At 39.6% G+C, this 7,064-nt stretch overlaps 1 long non-coding RNA gene across 1 annotated transcript in view; it reads right to left on the bottom strand.

Moving 5' to 3' along the window:
- Nucleotides 1–6,091, bottom strand: part of LOC138057866 (uncharacterized) — a 10,891-nt gene extending 4,800 nt beyond the window's left edge. The window contains exon 1 of the long non-coding RNA XR_011133739.1: nucleotides 5,975–6,091. This is a non-coding gene — a long non-coding RNA (uncharacterized lncRNA). The remainder of the gene's footprint in view (nucleotides 1–5,974) is intronic.
- Between the last annotated feature and the right edge of the window lie 973 nt (nucleotides 6,092–7,064).

The following is a 7,064-nucleotide window of genomic DNA, read 5'->3' as shown; positions in this document are numbered from 1 at the left end:
CAAACTATCGCGTAATCAACATTGAACTTATCTCCACACACACTAGTAGATAGAGTGTCAAGGATTTTCCAATCATATTTAAGCTTGATACTCTCTCAGAACTCTCGTCTATTTAGATCATGCCCGTGTCTGTAAAGGGGATAACCTTCAGTCAACTCGACGCGCCGTTCTCTGTGGCAAGGTCGACATCTCTCTTGGTCTTCTGAGGGAAGGAATCCTTCACGTCCTCTAACATCGCTTGCGAACTTTAGTCCTTCTCCTTGCGTACAGCTTAAGGCTTTGATGCCGCGAATTACCAGCTGACTTTACTAGCTGGCTTACCCAGTTTTCCACGTACTCTTCCAGGTGCCGACCTGGAACCGAGCGCTGTGCCTAGGTGCTTGTGACCTTGCGTGGTTATGTTGATTGTTGTTCCACAAAAGGTCTTCCTTGCAGTTTCTTCTTCGCACTTCTTTGCATTAGAAAAGTATCCTAAGCTAGATCCTTACTCGATTTACTCATTCCACCACTTCTTTAATTCCACCAGCAAACCTGACCCTGCTGCATCATCATCAACATTGGCACTGTTTGGCAAGACTTGAGATATTCAGATGTGTGATCAGAGGACAGAGACTGATTGCGTGGAAGTTGATGGCTACAGGGTGATCTTGTGTAGTACCCTTTTTTGATCTCTCCTTAAGGAGTTGAAGGCATTTGAAGCCTCAATTTTAGGGTCGGGAAAATTTTATCTACAGCGGATGGCCTGTCATTCGGTCTTGACCAGGGGCACCTGTAAATAGTGCTGGCTATTTAATAAGATCATTGTTAGACGTAGCACGGCTATCATTTTCGCCATAAGGCGATTTCGCAAAACTTTAGGGCGAAAGAAAGAGAATTTTCACATGAAGCCTTGACTATCTGTCACCGTATATTAATGCACAAGTAAATCGAATGAACCTGACCAGCACGAAAGAGCTTCCGACCATTTGTCCATCATTTTCATGTTCAAAATAAGATTCCTCATATACACAATTTCTCAAACCAACAGGTAAAACTTAACTTTGCTGCTAAATATTTTGCAAACAAAGACCATAAAAAATTGCAAAGAGCTAATCAAAAGCCCCTTCATCGACTATAGAACAACTCGAAAGCAAAGGAATCAAATTTGTTCAAAAGGTGGGATTTGAACCCTCGACCCTCCGTGATCTAGATTACGGAGTGTCGTGGGTTGAAATCCCATCTGGGACTCGGATTTTTCCGAGTATCCATTTGATGCACAATATCTTTCATGTATTTCTAACATTTCTGGCTTAGTAAATTGAAAAGTATGCTTCAATATTGGCAAACCAATTCTGTTTTTACGAGAAGAGTGTAACCCATATTGAATATTGAATATCTAGACGAAATCCGCTTTCTCTTGCCCAGAGGGCAAAATCCCATTATGCCTTGCACGCCGATTTGTGGTGTTCTAACAACTGATGGCCTCTTCTTGAACGGTTTCTGCAGCGCTCAAGTCAAAAGAAATGCTGGAAAGACAGAGACACCTCGTGAAACTCTGGCCGAAACAAAATATCAAACCAAAAGCTTCAGGCCGTCTACGCATTTAACAGTGGAATGAACTGATTAGGCTGATGTTGCTCGCGAACATCGACGCTGCAAGAAGAGTTGCTTAAAAATAGTACTAATGGTTGCCACATCACTGTACATTGTCGTTTTTCAGGTAGGAGATAATTAGTTACATTATCTTTGAAGTTCCTATTGTCAAATTTACATTCAAACATGCTACTGACGGCAGCACTCACTTCTCAATGAGAACTCCTAGTTTATAAAGCCTACTTGTAGATTAAAGAAAAACAAACGTTTAGAGCTCGCCGGTCTTGGTAAATCAACATTGTTTGAGCTTTTTTTTTCAATTTTTTAATTTGAAATTTAATAAACCCCCACCACCTTGCCCAGGGGCTTAACAAAGCTTATATTGAGAAGCGCACACATACCAAATCAAACTGGACTTCATATAATTAATTTGTCTAATATTCTAATGTAATACATGTACAATTAAAATTATTGGCTTTGTTTCTTTCACGCAAGAAAAAGTACACAGTGGCACCATCCAAGGGCTCTCCAAAGGGCTCTCCAAAGGGCTCCATCCAAGGGCTCTCCAAAGCCCTCTCTCAAAGGAGAGGGTTCAAAATTTCAGTCAAGACGTCAAGAGCGAATCTCAGTTACATCAAAGAAGCTCGGCTTCATTAAAGCCACCATGGAGCAGCAGCAACATCTTCAAAGAAGCAAGAGACAACCGTCATTCACACCAGTCCAGCTGTGCAGCTGTACAGCCCAGAACGTGTGAAGAGAGGTCATCCTATAAAACAGATAACTGTTGGGGAAAGAGAAGATCGTGGCTTAGTGATGTTCTTGGCGGTGGCACACAATCAGTTCTACACCTAAAACACAAAACGAAAAACCGTTTAGCATGTACATGTACAAAGCCTGAGACTTTATGTCAAGATATGTATGAGAAACACATTAGATGGACTCTACAATGTTTTAACTGCACTAACCAGAAGAAATGGCTGGCCTTTGAAAGAGATTGGTGCTGAATACTTCGAAAATTTGAATGAGCTAATCCACAGACTAGATCCGCACTTATTACAAAACAGTGAGTATGAATGTCCAGTTTCTGGCATAAAAGAAAGAGCTAAAGCCTGAACAGTTGTTTCTTTACAAAGAGGAAGAAGGACATATATTGACAGAATATCATAACACATTAATTGACACGTACCAATGACACATAGAACTGCTTTGTTCCTCTAAGTCGTCGAGGTCTGATTTTAAGTTTTAATGGACATTTTGAAAGAAAATCACACTTGTAAACGAATTAAAAGCATATTTGATTCTGCAGACGAAGACAACAGTCCGTCTTCGACATAGCAGAATTAGCCGGCTTCATTGAAAAGTTAAGTACTTCCTTTTATCGAGCTTTTTCTCCTTTGTATTATATTTCGTGAATAAATACTTACGAAAACTGAGTAATTCATTGTTATGAAATTGTCATGCTGCAAGCTTAGTTGATTCAACATTTATTCAGCATTTTATTCTACTATTTCAAGCGTTCATGTAACTTGTAAGGTACATGTTATTTAAGCTTAAACGGTTTTTTTTTTGTTGTAAAAACGATTTAATGAATTCGTCTAAACGATCTCAGTATGTATAAAATGAGCAAACTCCAACATAGGAAGTGCTTTGGTACGGTATTTACGCACTAAACTCACTCGCTCGCAGAGCTTCGCTCGTGCGTTTTGTGAAAGCAAACTCGTGCGTAAACACCGTATGTTAGCACTTTTCATGAAGAAATCTATGAAGCATATACCATCTAATATATGGTACATTTATGGTATTATAAGCAAACAGCCAATTTCAAGTTAATACGTAAGTTAAAATCAATGTAACAACAGTTTGCTGTATGACCTGTGGTTGAGAAACATTTTTAAAGCTGGATAACCTGTGGATAAACTAGCGATGTTGCGCACGCTTGCTTGTCCTTGTCTGGGAAAAGAGGCATGTATCCCCGGGGGGGGGGGGGGGGGGGTACTCCCTTATAAGGGCTTAATGGGGACGTGCGGCCAGCCAGGGTATGGTTTTCGGGATTTTTGTCTTGAACAGGGTATCGAATTTAGCATTTTTTGTCTTAATCAGGTTATGGATTTATCAATTTTTGTCTTAAACTGGGTTAAATGTCTTAAACAGGGTATCAAAAATCGGAATTCTGTCTTAAAATGGGTAGGAAAATCAGCGATATTTGTCTTAAACAGGGTCAGGGTATGAGGGGCCGCGCCGCACCTCCCCAACCAGGGATACATCGAGTACCCCCCCCCCCCCGGGCATGTATCCTTAAGATTATGTTGGCCAAATAAGTAGCTGGTACGAAAAAACTTAAGATGCTTTTGGCCGGTTAAAACATATCTGTATAAAAACTGAGACATGCGAAAAAAGGTGGTTACGAAACAACAGTACTCTTGCAACAAATTTAAATCAAACTGTAAACGACATCTTAGGGAGTCTAAAAGAGGAATGAGTACCCACTGTACTTAATTCTGTTGGAACTTGAAGGCTTGTGAGATCCATGTTTGAAATAACTTTATTTCGACAAAATCATCGCCAACAATGCTATTGTCTTTGGCGACATGTACTTGCAGTGCTGAAATTCGCAAAACCGGGCATCAGAGATTAGCAAGTTGAGAACTGATTGACTGTGATTGGTTAAATTAACAGTGTCTAGCTCTGTTGCGCCGCCGGAAATCAGAAAGTGTCAATCAAAATCTTAAGTGTGTGAAGTTGATCTCAAGTCGGTGTCAATCAAAATTATAGATGCGTGAAGTGAAAAAAAAATTAACAACGCTATTTTAATTTACAGCAGCGTCTTTTTATGGAATAATCGCAGCCTATCCTGAGACTATGACTCTTTCGTCACAATCACTTGCCATGTGGTATTGCTTCAAAAAAAAATAATATTACTGCGTTTGGGCCGGGTCTCATTACAAACCATTTTTTTTATTATTTGGCTGACTTTAAAACGGCTGGAAAAATCAAATTGCAAGACCTAAAATAAAATTGATAAAAACAACTGTCTTCAGTCACCTTTGACGGCGGGCTGCTTTGTTTTTCGACATATGGAAAAATTGGTCAGCCTCACTCAAGCACACCGGCGTCTGTGATGTTTTTTCCGATTCTGAAATTTTTGAAAAAGTCCAAATGAGGGGTCGCATTAGAAAAAAGTCCCTAAAGTAAACAAGTTTTGCCAATCGTCTCTAATGCGACCCCGGCCTTGGATGCAAATAAAACTTGGCTTTAAAACAGCTGGAAAAATCAAATTGCAAGACCTAAAATAAAATTGATAAATAAAATTTACAGTCACATTTCGATAGTTAAAAGGCAAACGTCAATCACACCTGCGAAATTTTAGCGGCAAACAACTGTCTTCAGTCACCTTTGACGGCGGGCTGCTTTGTTTTTCGAAATATGGAAAAATTGGTCAGCCTCACCCAAGCACACCGGCGTCTGTGTGCGTCGTGTTATGACGCCATTATCTTTAATTTCCTGCTGGTCTTTCGTATACCGCATCCGAAATAACTCATATGTCCATAAAACAAAAGAAAAAAGCGAACATAACAAGACCTAATTAGCATAACAATGGCTTTTGTCCTCCACCATTTTAATCCAGTATAGTAAAGTCTACCCTTTCCTGCTTAAAGCAGATCTTCACGAGCTATGACTTTGCAGTATTCAGAAAAAAATATACGCGTAAAATCTTCAAAGTACTTACCGCCTTGAGTTTCATCTCGCAAATGTATTGCGAGGTGGCATCCACGCTGTTTGCCGCGCGAAACAGCACCCAAAACTCGTCTCCGTTGTCTGAGCCTTGCACATGTAAAACGCTTATTTTTACGGGCTGGACGTTGCACTATGACAATCGATGGGCGTCCAGCTGCAAAATTTCCCATTGTCTGCCTTTCTTCAGAAACAACGTGCCATACCGTATGTTTCGGAAAAAATTGTGCTTACGTTCAAACGCTGTGGATTATAGGATTTTTTCCAGACACTACGTAAGCCCTCAGAGGATTTCGTCTTCATACACATACAAAAAGTTATATAATTCCAAAAAGGTTAGAGTGAAAAATATTCACTGCGCATCTGCTAGAAGGGGTTAGTTAGGTGACTGTGGTACCCTTCTCTCTTTTCCCTTAAGCACAGTAATAAAAGGTGAGAAGACGGTGGAAATCTCCTGTAATGACATGGTGAAAAAGCTCAGTAACTGCACTTCGATTCTATTTTTCACAATTACCATTAGTTGTAAGCTATCAATACCTTAATCACCAATAAAAAATGTAATGTTTCCCATGATTTGAAATTTACAAGACGCAAGCCGTAGAGAAGGCTTTTCCTTTTTCGATACACGTTCATTAAATAGTCTGTTGAAATATAGATATGTTAGTTGTACCTTGAGAGGAGAGCCAGATGCAAATGAGCTGAAAAGCAAGACAACTTGTATGATGTGCCACAATTTCATGCTCAGTGTTTGATTAAAGAAAAGCAAGTTGAATTGAGACCACTTTTATTTGCAGCTGGATAGAATAAAAGTTAAAAATAGAGAATAGCACATATAGACGTAACAACCTACAATACCTAAGCGTAATGTTTTCAACACGTGTTCTCCATTATAGATTAAAGAGAAACTTAAGACTATTGTCGCACAGCCTTTGTAAGCTCCTCCTTTGTGACGCATGCATGGTAAATAGCTTTGGTCAGTAATTGAAGCCGGATAGGTTCTAGCCTGGGCTCAGTTGCCCAAAAAGCCTGTTTTTTTTTTTTGCAAATCTTGCCCTTATGGAGGAAAAAAAAATCCAAAAAATTTCCAGAATATTGTTTATCCTTCTTAGACCTTTTTATTGCTTTTTTGTAGGCAAAAGGAAACGGAATGATATCCGGAAATGATTTAAAGAGCCCCACAAAGGCTGTAGTCAATGAAAGCGCAGACCATGGTTGCGGTCCAATAAAATGGTTGATGCAATGGAACACGAGACATGAGTAAACGAAGACTGTTAAGAAATTCGATATCAGAAGATAACATGGTCCCATCTGGCGCTTTAAAAAATACTCTTACTTCGATGTTCATCGGTTGAAAACAGAGATATCACGTCTTTAACAAAAAATTTTCGAGTATTGCACAGCAAAGAGGTAATAAAGTAAGCAGTCGACTCCGCGGCTGTGAGTATCCAATGAGGAAAGATAAAACCGTTGACCCTGTCAGTAGTGCAACGTCATCTTTGACGTTGTCTAATAATATGTGTAAAAACAAGCGACAAGCGACGACATTTCGATCGTTATACGGTCATTTTCAAGTCCAAGTTCAAGTTTTTTTATTTCCTGAACTTTACGATCTTAAGCAAGTGTACAAACAAGTTCGACAGCCCGATCTTTGAGATGTTCTACATCCGCGACTTTAAGCCGAAACTAAACAAACAGAATAACGCCACCGTGCGAAACTGTTTGGTTAGTACTCCAAATAGTCCACATGTCCTAGCTTTACT

Source organism: Montipora capricornis, chromosome 7, assembly GCF_036669925.1.
Source record: "Montipora capricornis isolate CH-2021 chromosome 7, ASM3666992v2, whole genome shotgun sequence".
Classification (NCBI taxonomy): domain Eukaryota; kingdom Metazoa; phylum Cnidaria; class Anthozoa; order Scleractinia; family Acroporidae; genus Montipora; species Montipora capricornis.
Note: the sequence above shows the minus strand (reverse complement) of the source record. Positions and strands in the feature narration are given on the sequence as shown.